Consider the following 20,289-nt stretch of genomic DNA (forward strand, 5'->3'; position numbering starts at 1 on the left):
CGCCACCTACCCGCGACACCCACCGCATCCACCCACCACCCGTGGCACTCCACCCCCTCCCCAACCCGCAGCACCAACACCCGTGGCACTCTGCCCCCACCCACAGCACCAACACCCGCTGGCCCCCCCTGCGGGAATCCCAAGGCATCCCCCACATCCGCTCCCACCCGCGGCACTCACGCCCCCACCTGTAACTCCAACACCTGCAGCACCCCCCGCCCCTCCCCCACCCGCTGCAACCCTGCCCCTCCCCCATACCCACCTCTCCCCCCTGCTGCACCCTTCACCCAACCCGCACCACCACCGCAACTGCCCCATCCTGCACCCACCCCTCCTGCACCCACCCCTCCCCCACCCGCACCACCGCCCCAACCCTCAGAACCCCAGCAGCTGCCTCCCACCACCCAACTGCACCACCACTGCTCCAGCCCCTGCCCCCCCTCCGCACCTGTACCTCCACCCCAAGCACCCCCCCTCCCCCATCCACGGCACTCCCACACCAGCTTCTCCCACAGACCTCCCACACCCACATCACCCCTGCTCCCAACCCCCCACCCATGGCACCCCCGCCCCTCTCCTACGCACAGCACCCCTGCTCCCGCACCCCCACCCCTCCCCTACCTGTAGCACCTGCCCCTGCAACCGTGGCACCCTCAAACCCACCACCCTCCCAAATGCACCACACCGGCAAACCGCCCCCTCCCCCACCCGTGACACCCCCCCACTCCACCCCCATACCCACCTCTCCCCCCGCTACACCCCTGCAGCCTCCACTCCACCCGCACCACCACCGCATCTGCCCCTCCTGCACCCACCCCTCCCCCATACGCAACACCCCTGATCCAGCACCCCCTCCCCCACCCACGCCACACCCCCAACCCTCGGAACCCCCGCAGCCGCCTTCCACCCCCCATCCGCACCACCACTGCACCCGCCACTGCCCCCCCACACCTGTCCACCACCCATGGCACAACGCCCCCACGCCCAGAACCCCCCCCCCCTCCCCTACCCACGGCACTCCCACACCAGCTTCTCCCACAGCCCCCCCAACCCTCCCAAACCCACATCACCCCTGCTCCCAACTCCCCACCCATGGCACCCCGACCCTTCACTACGCACAGCACCCCTGCTCCTGCGCCCCCACCCCTCCCCTACCTGCAGCACCCCCCCACCCGCCCCTGCAACCATAGCACCCTCACACCCACCCACCCCCAACCGCACCACCCCGGCAAACTGCCCCCTCCCCCACCCGCGGCACCCCCGCCCCTCCACCACTCTACCCCTATACCCACCTCTCCCCCGCTACACCCCTCCACCCCACCCGCACCACCACCGCATCTGCCCCTCCTGCACCCGCCGCTCCCCCATCCGCAACACCCCTGCTCCCGCACCCCCTCCCCCACCCGCGCCAACCCTTGGAAACCCCCGCAGCCGCTTCCCACACCCCAAACGCAGCACTACTGCACCCGTCCCTGCCCCCCGCACCTGTCCCCACACCCATGGCACCACACTCCCACCCGCAGCCCCCCCTCCCCCACCCACGGCACTCCCACACCAGCTTCTCCCACAACCCCTCCCACACCCATATCACCCCTGCTCCCAACCCTCCACCCATGTCACCCTGCCCCTCCCCTACGCACAGGACCCCTGCTCCCGCACCCCACACCCCTCCCCTTCCTGCAGCACCACCCGCCCCCGCAACCGTGGCACCCTCACACCCACCTCCCACCCCGCCAAATGGCCCCCACCCACAGCACCCCTGCACCCGCCCCTCCCCAACACCCACGCACCTGCCCCTCCACCACCCGCAACACCACCACAGCCGGCCCTCCCCAACTGCGTTAACCCCGCACCAGCCCCTCACCCACCCACAGCGCCCTCTGATCCCCTCCCCCATCCCCTCACCCGCCTCTCCCCTGCCCGTGGCACATCCGGACCACCACCACACCCCCACAGCCACCACTCCCCCACCCACAGCACCTCCCCCATCATCTACAGACACCTCCCCCACCCCCAGCACTTCTACAAACCATCACCCAACCTCCCCCTCTGCAACCCCACCTCCCCCTACATCGCCCCTCCCCCACACACAGCACCTCCAGACCCCCTCCTTCATCCACAGCCTCCTGCACCTGCCCCTCCACCACCAGCATCTACAGACCCCATCCACACCCCCTCCCGCCCCCCCCCCCCACCCGCAGCATCCTCACACCCGCCCCTTCCCCACCACCGCACCCCCTCCCCTGCCCCTCCCCTACCCGCCGCAGCTGTACCAACCGCCCTACCCCAACTGCGGTATCCCTGCACCGGCACCCTCCCCCACCCACTGCAGCAGCACACCTGGCCCACCACAACCGCCGTAACCCCACACCCACCACTCACTCATCCACAGCGCCCACGGACCCCCTCCCCCATCCGTGCCATCCCCGCACCCGCCCCTCCCCTAGCTACCGCACATCCACATCACCTACCCCATCCAGATCACGTACCCCACCCGCAACACCCCCGCCACTCCCACAACCACAGCACCTACCCGCCCGCATTATCTACAGGCACCCTCCACATCTGCGGACCTCCCACACCTGCCCCTCCCCCACCCGCAACACCTCTGGACCACCACCCGAACCACCTCCGGACTCCCTCCCCCATCCACAGCTCCCCCGCATCTACCCCTCCCCCATCCACAACATCTACATCCCCCATCCGTGCCATCCCACACCTTCCCCACCCACAGCACTTCTGAAACCCATCACCTAAGCTCACCCCCCCTGCACCTCCAAACGCACACCCCTACATCGCCCCTCCCACACACACATCACCTCCATACCCCCTCCTTCATCCACAGTCCCCCGCACCCACCCCTCCCCCACCAACAGCAACTACACTCCCCATCCGCGCCCCCTCTACACCTCCCCCTCCCCCACCCACAGGACCTCTGCAACCTTTACGCCATCCATGCCCCTGCACCCACTCCTCCGCCACCCACAACACCTCTGGACCCCCTCCCACACCCAACCCTCCACCACACGTAGCACCTCGAATCACCATCCACAGCCGCTACAAGTGATTCCCATGGATAGGAACCTCACTGAACCCACCCCCTTTCCAAACCCCCCAAACTTTTGTGAGTATAGTTGCTACCAATGGACATTGGATTAATTAGCAACACTAATACTGTGGCCATTATGTGTATAAGCAACACTGCTACCTGTGCCCATTGTGTATAAGTGGCGCTGCTACCTGTGCACACTGTGTGTATAAGCGGCTCTGCTACCTGTGGTCACTGTGTGTATAAGCGGCTTTGCTACCTGTGGGTATTGTGTGTATACGCCGCTCTGCTACCTGTGGGTATTGTGTGTACACGTGGCTCTGCTACCTGTGCCCATTGTGTGTATAAGCACCTCTGCTACCTGTGGGCACTGTGTATAAGCGCCTCTGCTACCTGGGGGTATTGTGTGTATAAGCGGCTCAGCTAGCTGTGGGCACTGTGTGTATAAGCGTCTCTGCCCCCTGTGGGTATTGTGTGTATAAGCGGTTCTGCTACCTGTGGGTAATGTGTGTACATGTGGCTCTGCTACCTGTGCCCATTGTGTGTATAAGCCCCTCTGCTATCTGTGGGCACTGTGTGTATAAGCACCTCTGCCCCCTGTGGGTATTGTGTGTATAAGCGGCTCTGCTACCTGTGGCCACTGTGTGTATATTATAAGCGGCTCTGCTACCTGTGGCCATTGTGTGTATAAGCGGTTCTGCTACCTGTGGGTATTGAGTGTATAAGCGGCTCTGCTACCTGTGGCCACTGTGTGTATAAGCGGCTCTGCTACCTGTGGCCATTGTGTGTATAAGCGGTTCTGCTACCTGTGGGTATTGAGTGTATAAGCGGCTCTGCTACCTGTGGCCATTGTGTGTATAAGCGGCTCTGCTACCTGTGGCCACAGCACCTTCGTATCTTATCTACAGTGCATTGCTGTTACTCATCTGGTACTTCAGAATGCAGACACTAGCAATATATACTACACTCTACACTATGTTATTCATTGTGCCCTGCGGCCACTCTGCACGCCCTCACAAAGGCCTACGCCCCCTTGACAATCGCACGCCCTCCCCCCTTACAATATTTACCCACTGCCATAAAAAAAAAAACAGGTAATACTCCATATAATAACAATTATAGCACAGCTGAAGCCCGTGCAGGGGATAATGGATCGTAGCCCCTTGCAACGGTATTTTCTGTCTAACACCTTCCCTCTCTTTATCCTCTCCCTACCACCCTGCCTCTCCCTATCCTTTACCGATCGCACAGCGTTTCTGTACATTCCCTTTCTCTCCCCCTACGCCTCTCTATCTTATCTCAACCGGAACCCATTTCTATATGCCCTCTATACTGCCCTGCGTTTCTGATTCTGTTATCTACCGCCCTGCGTATGTTCAAAGGCGTGCAGAGGTTAACGGGGCGTAGCCCCTAACGACGGTGTGAAGAGCGCACGTAGGGCGCGATGAATCACCTAGTATATGTATATTTACTTTCGGTTAGAAGTGCATTGCTATGTATGTATAAAAACAGCACTGTTTGCACATGTGATTATGTCTTCCTGATGACGGGCATGGGCCCAACACATTGAAATAAAAAGCACATTTTTGCATTATTCTACAAGCCTCTGAGCACCACCATCCAGGGTCGGACTGGCCCACAGGGGTACTAGGGAAACCACCGGTAGGCCCCACTGCCTGAGGGCCCACTCCTTCCTCTAGGGATCAGGTTCCAGACTGTGCACTTGTATTATACATAGAGATGTGCACTTGAAATTTTTCGGGTTTTGGTTTTGGGTTCGGTTCCGCGGCCGTGTTTTGGGTTCGACCGCGTTTTGGCAAAACCTCACCGAATTTTTTTTGTCGGATTCGGGTGTGTTTTGGATTTGGGTGTTTTTTTCAAAAAACCCTAAAAAACAGCTTAAATCATAGAATTTGGGGGTCATTTTGATCCCAAAGTATTATTAACCTCAAAAACCATAATTTCCACTCATTTTCAGTCTATTCTGAACACCTCACACCTCACAATATTATTTGTAGTCCTAAAATTTGCACCGAGGTCGCTGGATGACTAAGCTAAGCGACCCTAGTGGCCGACACAAACACCTGGCCCATCTAGGAGTGGCACTGCAGTGTCACGCAGGATGGCCCTTCCAAAAAACACTCCCCAAACAGCACATGACGCAAAGAAAAAAAGAGGCGCAATGAGGTAGCTGTGTGAGTAAGCTAAGCGACCCTAGTGGCCGACACAAACACCTGGCCCATCTAGGAGTGTCACTGCAGTGTCACGCAGGATGGCCCTTTTAAAAAACACTCCCCAAACAGCACATGACGCAAAGAAAAAAAGAGGCGCAATGAGGTAGCTGTGTGAGTAAGCTAAGCGACCCTAGTGGCCGACACAAACACCTGGCCCATCTAGGAGTGGCACTGCAGTGTCACGCAGGATGGCCCTTCCAAAAAACCCTCCCCAAACAGCACATGACGCAAAGAAAAAAAGAGGCGCAATGAGGTAGCTGTGTGAGTAAGCTAAGCGACCCTAGTGGCCGACACAAACACCTGGCCCATCTAGGAGTGGCACTGCAGTGTCACGCAGGATGGCCCTTCCAAAAAACACTCCCCAAACAGCACATGACGCAAAGAAAAAAAGAGGCGCAATGAGGTAGCTGTGTGAGTAAGATAAGCGACCCTAGTGGCCGACACAAACACCTGGCCCATCTAGGAGTGGCACTGCAGTGTCACGCAGGATGGCCCTTCAAAAAAATACTCCCCAAACAGCACATGACGCAAAGAAAAATTAAAGAAAAAAGAGGTGCAAGATGGAATTGTCCTCCCACCCACCCTTATGTTGTATAAACAGGACATGCACACTTTAACCAACCCATCATTTCAGTGACAGGGTCTGCCACACGACTGTGACTGAAATGACGGGTTGGTTTGGACCCCCACCAAAAAAGAAGCAATTAATCTCTCCTTGCACAAACTGGCTCTACAGAGGCAAGATGTCCACCTCATCATCATCCTCCGATATATCACCGTGTACATCCCCCTCCTCACAGATTATCAATTGGTCCCCACTGGAATCCATCATCTCAGCTCCCTGTGTACTTTGTGGAGGCAATTGCTGCTGGTCAATGTCTCCACGGAGGAATTGATTATAATTCATTTTAATGAACATCATCTTCTCCACATTTTCTGGAAGTAACCTCGTACGCCGATTGCTGACAAGGTGAGCGGCGGCACTAAACACTCTTTCGGAGTACACACTTGTGGGAGGGCAACTTAGGTAGAATAAAGCCAGTTTGTGCAAGGGCCTCCAAATTGCCTCTTTTTCCTGCCAGTATAAGTACGGACTGTCTGACGTGCCTACTTGGATGCGGTCACTCATATAATCCTCCACCATTCTTTCAATGGGGAGAGAATCATATGCAGTGCCAGTAGACGACATGTCCGTAATCGTTGGCAGGTCCTTCAGTCCGGACCAGATGTCAGCATCAGCAGTCGCTCCAGACTGCCCTGCATCACCGCCAGCGGGTGGGCTCGGAATTCTGAGCCATTTCCTCGCACCCCCAGTTGCGGGAGAATGTGAAGGAGGAGATGCTGACAGGTCGCGTTCCGCTTGACTTGACAATTTTCTCACCAGCAGGTCTTTGAACCCCAGCAGACTTGTGTCTGCCGGAAAGAGAGATCCAAGGTAGGTTTTAAATCTAGGATCGAGCACGGTGGCCAAAATGTAGTGCTCTGATTTCAACAGATTGACCACCCGTGAATCCTTGTTAAGCGAATTAAGGGCTCCATCCACAAGTCCCACATGCCTAGCGGAATCGCTCTGTGTTAGTTCCTCCTTCAATGTCTCCAGCTTCTTCTGCAAAAGCCTGATGAGGGGAATGACCTGACTCAGGCTGGCAGTGTCTGAACTGACTTCACGTGTGGCAAGTTCAAAGGGCAGCAGAACCTTGCACAACGTTGAAATCATTCTCCACTGCGCTTGAGACAGGTGCATTCCACCTCCTATATCGTGCTCAGTTGTATAGGCTTGAATGGCCTTTTGCTGCTCCTCCAACCTCTGAAGCATATAGAGGGTTGAATTCCACCTCGTTACCACTTCTTGCTTCAGATGATGGCAGGGCAGGTTCAGGCGTTTTTGGTGGTGCTCCAGTCTTCTGTACGTGGTGCCTGTACGCCGAATGTGTCCCGCAATTCTTCTGGCCACCGACAGCATCTCTTGCACGCCCCTCTCGTTTTTTAAATAATTCTGCACCACCAAATTCAAGGTATGTGCAAAACATGGGACGTGCTGGAATTTGCCCATATTTAATGCACACACAATATTGCTGGCGTTGTCCGATGCCACAAATCCACAGGAGAGTCCAATTGGGGTAAGCCATTCCGCGATGATCTTCCTCAGTTGCCGTAAGAGGTTTTCAGCTGTGTGCGTATTCTGGAAAACGGTGATACAAAGCGTAGCCTGCCTAGGAAAGAGTTGGCGTTTGCGAGATGCTGCTACTGGTGCCGCCGCTGCTGTTCTTGCGGCGGGAGTCCATACATCTACCCAGTGGGCTGTCACAGTCATATAGTCCTGACCCTGCCCTGCTCCACTTGTCCACATGTCCGTGGTTAAGTGTACATTGGGTACAGCTGCATTTTTTAGGACACTGGTGACTCTTTTTCTGAGGTCTGTGTACATTTTCGGTATCGCCTGCCTAGAGAAATGGAACCTAGATGGTATTTGGTACCGGGGACACAGTACCTCCAACAAGTCTCTAGTTGCCTCTGCAGTAATGATGGATACCGGAACCACGTTTCTCACCACCCAGGATGCCAAGGCCTCAGTTATCCGCTTTGCAGCAGGATGACTGCTGTGATATTTCATCTTCCTCGCAAAGGACTGTTGGACAGTCAATTGCTTGGTGGAAGTAGTAAAAGTGGGCTTACGACTTCCCCTCTGGGATGACCATCGACTCCCAGCAGCAACAACAGCAGCGCCAGCAGCAGTAGGCGTTACACGCAAGGATGCATCGGAGGAATCCCAGGCAGGAGAGGACTCGTCAGAATTGCCAGTGACATGGCCTGCAGGACTATTGGCATTCCTGGGGAAGGAGGAAATTGACACTGAGGGAGTTGGTGGGGTGGTTTGCGTGAGCTTGGTTACAAGAGGAAGGGATTTACTGGTCAGTGGACTGCTTCCGCTGTCGCCCAAAGTTTTTGAACTTGTCACTGACTTATTATGAATGCGCTGCAGGTGACGTATAAGGGAGGATGTTCCGAGGTGGTTAACGTCCTTACCCCTACTTATTACAGCTTGACAAAGGCAACACACGGCTTGACAAATGTTGTCCGCATTTCTGTTGAAATACTTCCACACCGAAGAGCTGATTTTTTTGGTATTTTCACCAGGCATGTCAATGGCCATATTCCTCCCACGGACAACAGGTGTCTCCCCGGGTGCCTGACTTAAACAAACCACCTCACCATCAGAATCCTCCTGGTCAATTTCCTCCCCAGCGCCAGCAACACCCATATCCTCCTCATCCTGGTGTACTTCAACACTGACATCTTCAATCTGACTATCAGGAACTGGACTGCGGGTGCTCCTTCCAGCACTTGCAGGGGGCGTGCAAATGGTGGAAGGCGCATGCTCTTCACGTCCAGTGTTGGGAAGGTCAGGCATCGCAACCGACACAATTGGACTCTCCTTGTGGATTTGGGATTTCGAAGAACGCACAGTTCTTTGCTGTGCTTTTGCCAGCTTGAGTCTTTTCATTTTTCTAGCGAGAGGCTGAGTGCTTCCATCCTCATGTGAAGCTGAACCACTAGCCATGAACATAGGCCAGGGCCTCAGCCGTTCCTTGCCACTCCGTGTGGTAAATGGCATATTGGCAAGTTTACGCTTCTCCTCCGACAATTTTATTTTAGATTTTTTAGTCCTTTTTTTTACTGATATTTGGTGTTTTGGATTTTACATGCTCTGTACTATGACATTGGGCATCGGCCTTGGCAGACGACGTTGCTGGCATTTCATCGTCTCGGCCATGACTAGTGGCAGCAGCTTCAGCACGAGGTGGAAGTCGATCTTGATCTTTCCCTATTTTTGGAACCTCAACATTTTTGTTCTCCATTTTTTAATAGGCACAACTAAAAGGCACCTCAGGTAAACAATGGAGATGGATGGATACTAGTATACTTATGGATGACGAGCGACTGCCGACACAGAGGTAGCTACAGCCGTGGACTACCGTACTGTGTCTGCTGCTAATATTGACTGGATGATAATGAGATAAAATTAAAATATATATATATATCACACTAGTACTGCAGCCGGACAGGTATATATTATGTAATGACGGACCTGCTGGACACTGTCTGTCAGACTCAGCACTGCAGACTCCTAAAGTAAGCTACTAGTATCAAGAAGATAGAAAAAAAAAAACCACGGGTAGGTGGTATACAATTATGGATGGACGAGCGACTGCCGACACAGAGGTAGCTACAGCCGTGGACTACCGTACTGTGTCTGCTGCTAATATAGACTGGATGATAATGAGATAAAATTAAAATATATATATATCACACTAGTACTGCAGCCGGACAGGTATATATTATGTAATGATGGACCTGCTGGACACTGTCTGTCAGACTCAGCACTGCAGACTCCTAAAGTAAGCTACTAGTATCAAGAAGATAGAAAAAAAAAAAAAACACGGGTAGGTGGTATACAATTTTGGATGGACGAGCGACTGCCGACACAGAGGTAGCTACAGCAGTGGACTACCGTACTGTGTCTGCTGCTAATATAGACTGGATGATAATGAGATAAAATTAAAATATATATATATATCACACTAGTACTGCAGCCGGACAGGTATATATTATGTAATGACGGACCTGCTGGACACTGTCTGTCAGACTCAGCACTGCAGACTCCTAAAGTAAGCTACTAGTATCAAGAAGATAGAAAAAAAAACCACGGGTAGGTGGTATACAATTATGGATGGACGAGCGACTGCCGACACAGAGGTAGCTACAGCCGTGGACTACCATACTGTGTCTGCTGCTAATATAGACTGGATGATAATGAGATAAAATTAAAATATATATATATATCACACTAGTACTGCAGCCGGACAGGTATATATTATGTAATGACGGACCTGCTGGACACTGTCTGTCAGCACTGCAGACTCCTAAAGTAAGCTACTAGTATCAAGAAGATAGAAAAAAAAAAAAACCACGGGTAGGTGGTATACAATTATGGATGGACGAGCGACTGCCGACACAGAGGTAGCTTCAGCCGTGGACTACCGTACTGTGTCTGCTGCTAATATAGACTGGATGATAATGAGATAAAATTAAAATATATATATATATATCACACTAGTACTGCAGCCAGACAGGTATATATTATGTAATGACGGACCTGCTGGACACTGTCTGTCAGACTCAGCACTGCAGACTCCTAAAGTAAGCTACTAGTATCAAGAAGATAGAAAAAAAAAAACCACGGGTAGGTGGTATACAATTATGGATGGACGAGCGACTGCCGACACAGAGGTAGCTACAGCCGTGGACTACCGTACTGTGTCTGCTGCTAATATAGACTGGATGATAATGAGATAAAATTAAAATATATATATATCACACTAGTACTGCAGCCGGACAGGTATATATTATGTAATGACGGACCTGCTGGACACTGTCTGCAGAATGCGTTTATAAAAACACCACACGACGAGTGTTTAACTTTTTCAGGCAGACAATCACAATATACTGGTGGTCAGCAGACAATCACAATACTGGTGGTCAGTGATCACTGGTCAGTCACACTGGCAGTGGCACTCTGGCAGCAAAAGTGTGCACTGTACTTAAAATATGTACTCCTGCTATAACTGCTCCCCAGTCTCCCCCACAATTAAGCTGTGTGAGCAGTGAGCACTCAGCACAGTCAGATAATGATATACAGTATTACATATTATGCAGCACACTGGGCTGAGCACAGATATGGTATGTGACTGTGTCACACTGTGTATCGTTTTTTTTCAGGCAGAGAACGGATTAATTAAACTGGTGGTGGTCACTGGTCACTGGTCACACTATCAGCAGCAAGTAGTACTCCTCCTAATAATATGCTCCCCAAAATTTGTGTCTCTCTCTAGTACTCTAGTCTAAACGGAGAGGACGCCAGCCACGTCCTCTCCCTATCAATCTCAATGCACGTGTGAAAATGGCGGCGACGCGCGGCTCCTTATATAGAATCCGAGTCTCGCGATAGAATACGAGCCTCGCGAGAATCCGACAGCGGGATGATGACGTTCGGGCGCGCTCGGGTTAACCGAGCAAGGCGGGAAGATCCGAGTCGCTCGGCCCCGTGTAAAAAAACCTGAAGTTCGGGCGGGTTCGGATTCCGAGGAACCGAACCCGCTCATCTCTAATTATACATGGTAGATATGTTGCATTACACTGCATTAAACTATTGTGTATGTCAAGCCTCTGTGGAGGCTGGTCACACCCCCTTTGTAGGCTGGCCACACCCCTAAGCATCGGCCCCTATAACTGCATTCCCCCGGTGGGCCCTTCATGCCTCAGTCTGACACTGCCGCCATCTGGTCTGATATATTGGAACACAATTTCCCTGGAGGGCACCAGAGCAAAGTAGCTGCACTCCACGGAATTAAGTAATGTAACGGGATCAGTATGAGATCCCGTTCGGTCAGGAGACCGACACTGGGATCCCAGCAGCGAGCGCAGCGTGTCTTCTCAGCGTGTACCTGTCTACTAATACTGACCAGTGAGGCTACATCAGTGTACTGGTCCCCAAGATTTCTGTTTTATGTTTGTCTATCGCTGTTAACTCCCCCTTATGTGTTTCTATCACCATTGTTTTATGTGTACCCCTCTCACTCCATCTCTCCCTATAAAAAATATTGTTTTATATATTAAAAATTAGATTTAAAAAAAGGAAATGACATTTCACGCCACCGTTACTGCATATACCAAGTTTGCAAGTACTAAACAAATAATTGACTGTATTATACCCTACAACATATTACACATAAAAATTAGGAAATGTGGAGTGGCCACGCCCCCTTTCCTATACTTTCAATGGAAATTTGGAGAGTCAAAAATCGGTACAGACCATAAAAAAAGGTACTGTACCTGCCAAAAAGGACCATTTGGAGGGCATGTTGTATGTATGTGGTTAAACATTGTTTTTCATTTTACCTGTCTCCCTGTTCTCTTACTGCTAATAGTGGCTTATCTAGTATTGAGCATCAACCATCTCCATCCCTCCAAAATCTCACAGAGGCAGCATAACATTAGTATCACCAGTATTTAACAATAGCTGAATGCAGATATCAGAGATATGCTTGCATTCAGTTAAGTAACATAGGTTTACGCAGTTCTCATTTAACAAAAAAATGGAAACTACTGTACAGTGGGGGTAATTCCAAGTTGATTGCAGCAGGAATTTTGTTAGCAGTAGGGCAAAACCATGTGCACTGCAGGGGGGTGGGGGGGGGGATATAACATGTGCAGAGAGAGATAGATTTGGGTGTGGTGAGTTCAATCTGCAATCTAAATTGCAGTGTCAAAATAAAGCAGCCAGTATTTACCCTGCACAGAAACAAAATAACCCACCCAAATCTAACTCTCTCTGCAAATGTTATACCTGCCTCCAGTGTTCTCCAATCTCTCAAACTCTGAAAAGCAAATTCTTTAGCACTTGACCCCTGGTAGCTTTAAAAAGGTGTTAGTCATTGTAGCCTATAAGCATCCTAAACTTCCTCTTCACTGGATTGGGCTCTTATTAGGGGACTGTTCTGGCAAGAGGCTCTTGCTAAATTATGCCAAAACGGGATTCCTTATTGCCATGACATTTGTCATAGTGTTTTTGCTACTGGAGAGATATTAGTATTGCAATATAACAGTAGATTCTATTTCTAAGGAAAATAGTATTTATAAAAGCTGGAATTTCAGGATCCGGTTAGGGTCACAGCGGCCGGGATCCTGACAGTAGAAATACAGACACCAGAATCACATCACTCATTACTATCCTGGCGTCGGAATCCCAACCTCCAGGATCCCAAATGATGCTTTCACAGGCCACCGGATAGGTAGACCATGGGGGTTAGGTTAAGGCTGCGGGGCAAAAGGTAGGGTTAGGCTGCAGGTAGGGAAAGTTGGGTTTCGGCACCCCCCGGGGAGGGCTAGGATTAGGCTGTGTGGGAGGTTTAGGCTGCAGGGGAAGGGGTAGGATTGGTCTGTGGAGAGGGAGGGTTCAGGTAATGCACCCCCCGGGAAAGGTTAGGGTTAGGCTGCGGGGGGAGGGGGGGTTAGGTTTAGGCTGCAGTAAATGTGGGTTAAGGGGTTAAGAGATCAAGGTTAGCTCACTTAATTAGCCGGTGTCTGTATTTTCATCATCGGGATGCCGCTATCATGATTTTGACATCCGCCATCCACCCACTGGGATCCCGATACTAACGCGGAATTTATGCCTGATTTAACTTATAAGTGTGCAGCACATTTACATCTATCTTCCCATATAAACCACCAACTGCTGTAAATTAAATAGTTTAAATTCAGCCTTTCTAATAGAGATAATTGCATCATTCACCAAAAAGTGGGAGCGCCACCTACTCTTCCAGGGGCCTGGGGGGGGGTGGGGGGGTTGGAGTTGGGTTTCCAACTCCCTGAAATTTTGGGATGTTTCTGGGAAGTAGGTTAAGTATAGAAGAGGAGTGAAGCTAGGCTTTCTGTCCCCCAGGGCAAAGACTCCCGCCTTTCCTCTCCCCCATAGTGTATACTTTAGTAATCATCCTTGCTTGGATACAGACATCAACATTGTAAAGACTGAAATGTATTTATTAGAGTGAGGGCCAAAGCCATTGTTAAGTCCTGTTACATTGAAGTGCCAGCATCTGCTTCATGTCTTCACTTTTGAATGAAGCATGAAGACTCCACTGTCTCAAGAATCAAAGGTAAGTAATACTGCCAGCCTGATGCTGGACTCCGGAAAGGTAAGTATTAAAATGGGTGCAGTGTGTGGCCCCCCCAAGGGACCCAGGGGCCCGTGTGCACTGCACACATTGCACCCATTATAGAAACACCAATGACAGCAGCTGATCTCCACTGGCTCACTTCTCTACTTTTATCACTTCTTAGTACATATCCCCCAAATCACTCCAAGGCTTAGTACATCTTCCCCTCTATCTTTTTGAATTTGCTCCCAACTGATATTGCCGACCATTTCCCTAATTCTGGTGTCACATGGCTTGGCAAAGGCAGGGAAAGGTGATACAGAATGTGGATTCTGACTGAGGTATGGAATTCCCAAACTTAGATCAAAGCCGACATTTGGAAAAGTTAAACCTTAAATCCTCCTAATTATGTGATAACATATAATTTAAAGTTGAAAATGGGTTACCTCCTGGCCCTGGCTTTCATCTAAAATGTGGACAACTGTCAGTAAATTTACTTACAAAAAATTTAAATAAAGCTCAGTAGATATCTGACATCTTTCCTACACAACTAAAGTACAGTATAGTAAATTAAGCAGCACAATGATTGTGAAAAGTAGCACAATGATTGTGAAAGAAAAAACAAATTTTATGGTAAGAACTTACCTTTGTTAAAACTCTTTCTGCAAGGTATACTGGGCTCCACAAGGAAAGACATAGGGGTGTAGAGTAGGATCTTGATCCGAGGCACCAACAGGCTCAAAAGCTTTGACTGTTCCCAGAATGCATAGCGCCGCCTCCTCTATAACCCCGTCTCCCTGCACAGGAGCTCAGTTTTTAGTTAACCAGCCCTATGCAGTAGCAGGAAAAGAGACAACAACGGTTAGTAGCCACATACACCACACTCTCACGACAGAAGTGTCAGTGGCTAATGCCATACCAACCCAAAGAAGCTAAGTGCGTCAGGGTGGGCGCCTTGTGGAGCCCAGTGTACCTCGCAGAAAGAGTTTTAACAAAGGTAAGTTCTTACCATAAAACTAGTTTTCTGCTGCGGGGTACACTGGGCTCCACAAGGAAAGACATAGGGAATGTCCTAAAGCAGTTCCTTATGGGAGGGGACGCGTCCAAAGGAAGCATCCTGGGAAGCGGCAGTATCGAAGGCATAGAACCTTATGAACGTGTTCACTGAAGACCACGTAGCCGCCTTGCACAATTGTTCAAGGGTCGCACCACGGCAGGACACCCAAGAAGGTCCAACAGACCGAGTAGAATTGGCCGTAATGTGAGCAGGAGCTGATAGACCAGCCTTCACATAAGCATGTGCAATCACCATTCTAATCCATCTGGCCAAAGTTTGCTTGTGAGCAGGCCAGCCGCGTTTGTGAAATCCAAACAGCACAAAGAGAGAATCAGATTTCCTAATAGAAGCAATTCTCTTCACATAGATATGGAGAGCCCGTACCACATCCAAAGACCGCTCTTTGGGAGACAGATCAGGAGAAACAAGTGCCGGAACCACAATCTCCTGGTTAAGGTGGAACGAAGAAACCACCTTAGGTAAATATCCGGGACGAGTCCTAAGAACCACCCGGTCACGGTGAAATATCAGATATGGGGAACTACAAGACAAGGCACCCAAATCCGACACTCTTCTAGCTGAAGCAATAGCCAGCAGAAACACCACCTTAAGTGAAAGCCACTTAAGATCAGCTGAACCAAGAGGTTCAAACGGAGACTCTTGTAACGCCTCCAAAACCACCGACATGTCCCAAGGAGCCACAGGCGGGACATAGGGAGGTTGGATACGCAACACACCCTGAGTGAAGGTATGCACATCAGGAAAGGTCGCAATCTTTCTCTGAAACCACACCGATAAGGCAGATATTTGAACCTTGAGGGAGGCCAGGCGCAGGCCTAAGTCTAGGCCCTGCTGAAGAAAGGCCAACAACTTGGCTGTACTAAACTTGGAAGCGTCATAATTGTTAGATGCGCATCCAAACAAAGTAAGAATGCCAGACCCTATGGTAAAACCGAGCAGAAGCCGGTTTCCGGGCCCGCAACATAGTTTGAATGACCGCCTCAGAAAACCCTTTAGCCCTCAAGACGGAAGCTTCAAGAGCCACGCCGTCAAAGACAGCCGGGCCAGGTCCTGGTAGACACAGGGGCCCTTAACGAGGAGGTCTGGGCGTTGTGGAAGTAGAATCGGACGCTCTGACGATAGGCCCTGCAGGTCTGAGAACCAGTGCCTTCTGGGCCACGCTGGAGCTATGAGGAGCAGAATTCCTCTTTCTTGCTTGAACTTCCGAATTACCCTGGGCAGGAGTGACACCGGAGGGAATACGTACGGCAGTTGAAACCTCCACGGCACCGCCAGCGCATCCACGAATGCTGCTTGAGGATCCCTCGTCCTTGCTCCGAAGACCGGAACCTTGTGATTGTGTCGAGACGCCATCAGATCTACGTCTGAAAGGCCCCACTTTTCCACTAGGAATTGAAACACTTCTGGATGGAGGCCCCACTCTCTGGCATGTACGTCCTGATGACTGAGAAAGTCCGCTTCCCAATTCAGGTCTCCAGGAATGAAAATTGCCGATATGGCCGGTAGATGGCGTTCCACCCAATGCAGAATCCGTGAGACTTCCTTCATTGCCAAGCGGCTTCGAGTGCCGCCTTGATGATTTATGTAAGCCACTGTGGTGGCGTTGTCCGACTGTACTTGAACAGGACGGTTCTGAATTAAATGCTGGGCCAGGTTCAACGCATTGAAGACCGCCCGCAATTCTAGAATGTTGATCGAGAGGAGAGATTCCTCCTTGGTCCACCGACCCTGAAGGAAGTGTTGCTCCAGCACCGCTCCCCAACCTCTTAGACTGGCATCTGTCGTCAACAGGACCCAGTCGGATATCCAGAAGGGACGGCCCTTGCACAATCGTTGGTCCTGGAGCCACCAGTGCAGCGACAGACGGACCTCCGGAGTCAATGAGATCATGTGAGACCTGATCCGGTGAGGCAGGCCGTCCCACTTGGCTAGAATCAGCCTCTGGAGGGGGCGAGAATGGAATTGAGCATACTCCACCATGTCGAATGCTGATACCATGAGGCCCAGCACCTGCATCGCCGAATGTATCGACACTTGCGGACGAGAAAGGAAGCAATGAATCCTATCCTGAAGCTTCAGGACTTTCTCCTGAGACAAGAACAACCGCTGGTTGTGAGTGTCCAATAGCGCTCCCAGGTGCACCATGCTCTGAGCAGGGACCAGGGAGGATTTCTTCCAGTTGATGAGCCACCCGTGGGCTTGTAGAAACTGGACAGTCATATCCAGATGACATAGGAGAAGTTCTGGGGAATTTGCCAGGATTAACAAGTCGTCCAGATACGGCAGTATCCTGACCCCTTGACGGCGGAGTACCACCGTCATCACCGCCATAACTTTGGTGAAGACTCGCGGAGCCGTAGTTAAACCAAAAGGTAACGCCCGAAACTGGTAATGGAGGTTGCCAATCGCAAACCTCAGGTATTGCTGATGTGACACTGCTATAGGAATATGCAGGTAAGCATCCTGTATGTCCAGGGAGACCATGTAGTCCCCAGATTCCAAGGCCAGAACTATAGAGTGAAGGGTTTCCATACGGAACTTGGAAACTTTCACAAACCTGTTCAATGCCTTGAGGTTGAGAATGGGCCGGGAGGACCCATTCGGTTTCGGGACCAGAAACAGCGGATAATAGTACCCCCCGGCCCCTCTGAGCAAGAGGCACCTGTACTACGACTCCTGTATCCAGGAGGGTCTGTACCACCGAATGTAGAGTGTTTGCCTTTGTCTGGTCCAACGGGACGTCTGTCCGGCAAAATTGATGAGGGGGTTGGTTTTTGAAGGCTATGGCGTAACCTCGAGTGACGACTTCCCGTACCCAGGCATCTGAAGTGGTCTTCAACCATTCCTGGGTATACCCTAGAAGCCGGCCCCCCACCATGGGATCCCCCAGGGCGAGGCCCGCCCCGTCATGCGCCTGACCTTTTGCTTTACCTGAAGGATGAAAGGGGCGAAAGGAAGTACCTTTAGCCTTCGACACAGAAGGAGCGGTACTTGGCAGACAGGCAGTTTTGGCAGTAGCCAAGTCAGCCACTATCTTATTTAAGTCCTCCCCAAACAGAATATCTCCCTTGAAAGGGAGTACCTCCAGGGTTTTTCTAGAGTCCAGATCCACAGATCAGGATCTCAGCCACAATATCCGGCGAGCCAGGACTGATGTAGTAGAGGCCTTGGCTGCTAGGATACCGGCATCAGAAGCCGCCTCTTTAATATATCGAGAAGCTGTGACAATAGATGACAAGCATTGTCTAGCATGGTCAGAAGAGATTTCAGCTTCTAACTCCAAGGCCCACGCTTCAATAGCCTCTGCAGCCCATGTTGCTGCAATAGTGGGCCTTTTTGCAGCACCCGTGATGGTGTAAATCGCTTTCAGACAACCCTCCACACGTTTATCCGTAGGCTCTTTTAGAGACGTGACGGTAGTGACAGGTAGAGCTGAGGAAACCACCATCCTAGCCACATGTGAGTCTACTGGAGGAGGCGTTTCCCAATTCTTAGACACCTCTGGCGTGAGGGGATAGCGAGCCAGCATCTTCTTTTGAGGCACAAACTTCTTACCCGGGTTTCCCCAGGGTTCCTGACGTATATGCACTAGGTGGTCAGAGTGAGGTAAAACTTGTTTAACCACCTTCTGACGCTTGAACCTATCTGGTTTCTTAGGAGGGGCGGATGGCTCGGGATCATCCGTAATCTGTAAAATTAACTTAATAGCCTCCAAAATATCAGGAACATCCACATGTGAACTACCCTCCCCATAAGCAGTATCTGTGTCAGAATCTGTGGGGTCAGTGTAAGCGCCATCTTCATTAGACGAGGTGTCAGTGACAGCAGTGGATTGTGAGGAGATAAGAGCTCGCTTAGAGGACCCCTTGGTCTTAGGCGAGCGATGGTCAGACTTTTTAATAGTCAAGGACTGGTTCAACTTCTTTAATTGAGCAGACAAATTATCCGCCCACAGCGGGTTAGCTGTGGGGACCACATACGGTTGGACCGGCATAGGAGGTCCCATAGGGGGTGTTAGTTTAGTAACTAGCGTATGTAGAAGCGTGGAGAAAGTAGCCCCCAGAACCAGAGCCCACAGCTGCTGTAGTCTCCTCAAAGGGATCTGTGGCTTCAGCAACACCGGCAGTGTGTTCAGCCCCAGAACCGTTACCCTCAGACGCAGACATGATATAACTTGCAGTATCAGGTAACACAGTACAATTGGCAGCAGCACAATACCTCTTGCCCAAACCCCTGCGCAGTGTGGTCAGCAAAAGCAGAGATACAGGAGAGAAATAGTGACTAAAATCACAGAGAAAAATACGTATTAAAGTATATCTTGTGAAAATCCTATATAATTATAAAACCTGACGCACCAAGCCCCCTCAGGTTATAGAATATAGGGATAGCAAGTTGAGTGAGAGACACGAAATGGACACCACTCAGCAAGCTAATGCACACACAGATAGTCACAGTTAAACAATGCAGAGGTTATTACTAACAATAATACTGCACTGGACCAGCTTATATATAGCTATGTAGTCAATAGATATAACACTGCACAGTAAGAACTGGATGTATATCACAGGGTACTTGTACCAGAGAACCCTGACTAAATGCACTCTTTCTTAACTACAGTATCACTGTCTAATTGACATGTAGAATACTTAAGTGTCATGTAAAGTCACAGCGCTGACAACCAGGTGGCTTTACACAGGAGGATTTACCCAAGCAGTCCCAGGAACAGTGTAGCTGAGAGAAATGGCGCCCAGACACTGACAGGGAGTGAGGGAGAGACAGATATGCAGCTCCAGGGCGGGAACGTTTGCTGGAAATGGCGTCCTAGGGCTTGGGGAGGGGCTCCAGGTCTAAGCCTTATCCTCTCTGCTGGCAAAACCACCGGGTACTGTGGGCTACACATAAAAAAGGTTTTAAGGGAAAACCTGACCTGCACCCATGCCCTGGTGATCTAGTGGGATGGCCTGTACTGCCACAGTGTACACAGCCAGCGCGCGCGGCCCGCCTCCCACCGACCGCGCCGGATCGCGATAAAGCATGGGTCCCGCGAGTGGGACCCACTCACCACCTCCCGAAGCACGGCCACGCGATCCCGGAGAGCCCCCGTCGTGTGTGCCTGACCAGAAGAAAACCGGAGCCTCCTGCTGTAGTTACCCGGCAACCAGGGCTTGGGAGTGTACAGCACTGCTGGGGAGAGATGGAGCTGCAGCAGTG

The 20,289-nt window shown here is 51.2% G+C and overlaps 1 long non-coding RNA gene across 1 annotated transcript in view; it reads right to left on the bottom strand.

The window, feature by feature from the left end:
* LOC134956659 (uncharacterized) overlaps positions 1 to 20,289 on the bottom strand; it is a 141,559-nt gene that overhangs the window by 13,762 nt on the left and 107,508 nt on the right. The gene's annotated exons all lie outside the window — the stretch shown is intronic.

This window comes from Pseudophryne corroboree, chromosome 9 (assembly GCF_028390025.1).
Source record: "Pseudophryne corroboree isolate aPseCor3 chromosome 9, aPseCor3.hap2, whole genome shotgun sequence".
In the NCBI taxonomy this organism is placed as follows: domain Eukaryota; kingdom Metazoa; phylum Chordata; class Amphibia; order Anura; family Myobatrachidae; genus Pseudophryne; species Pseudophryne corroboree.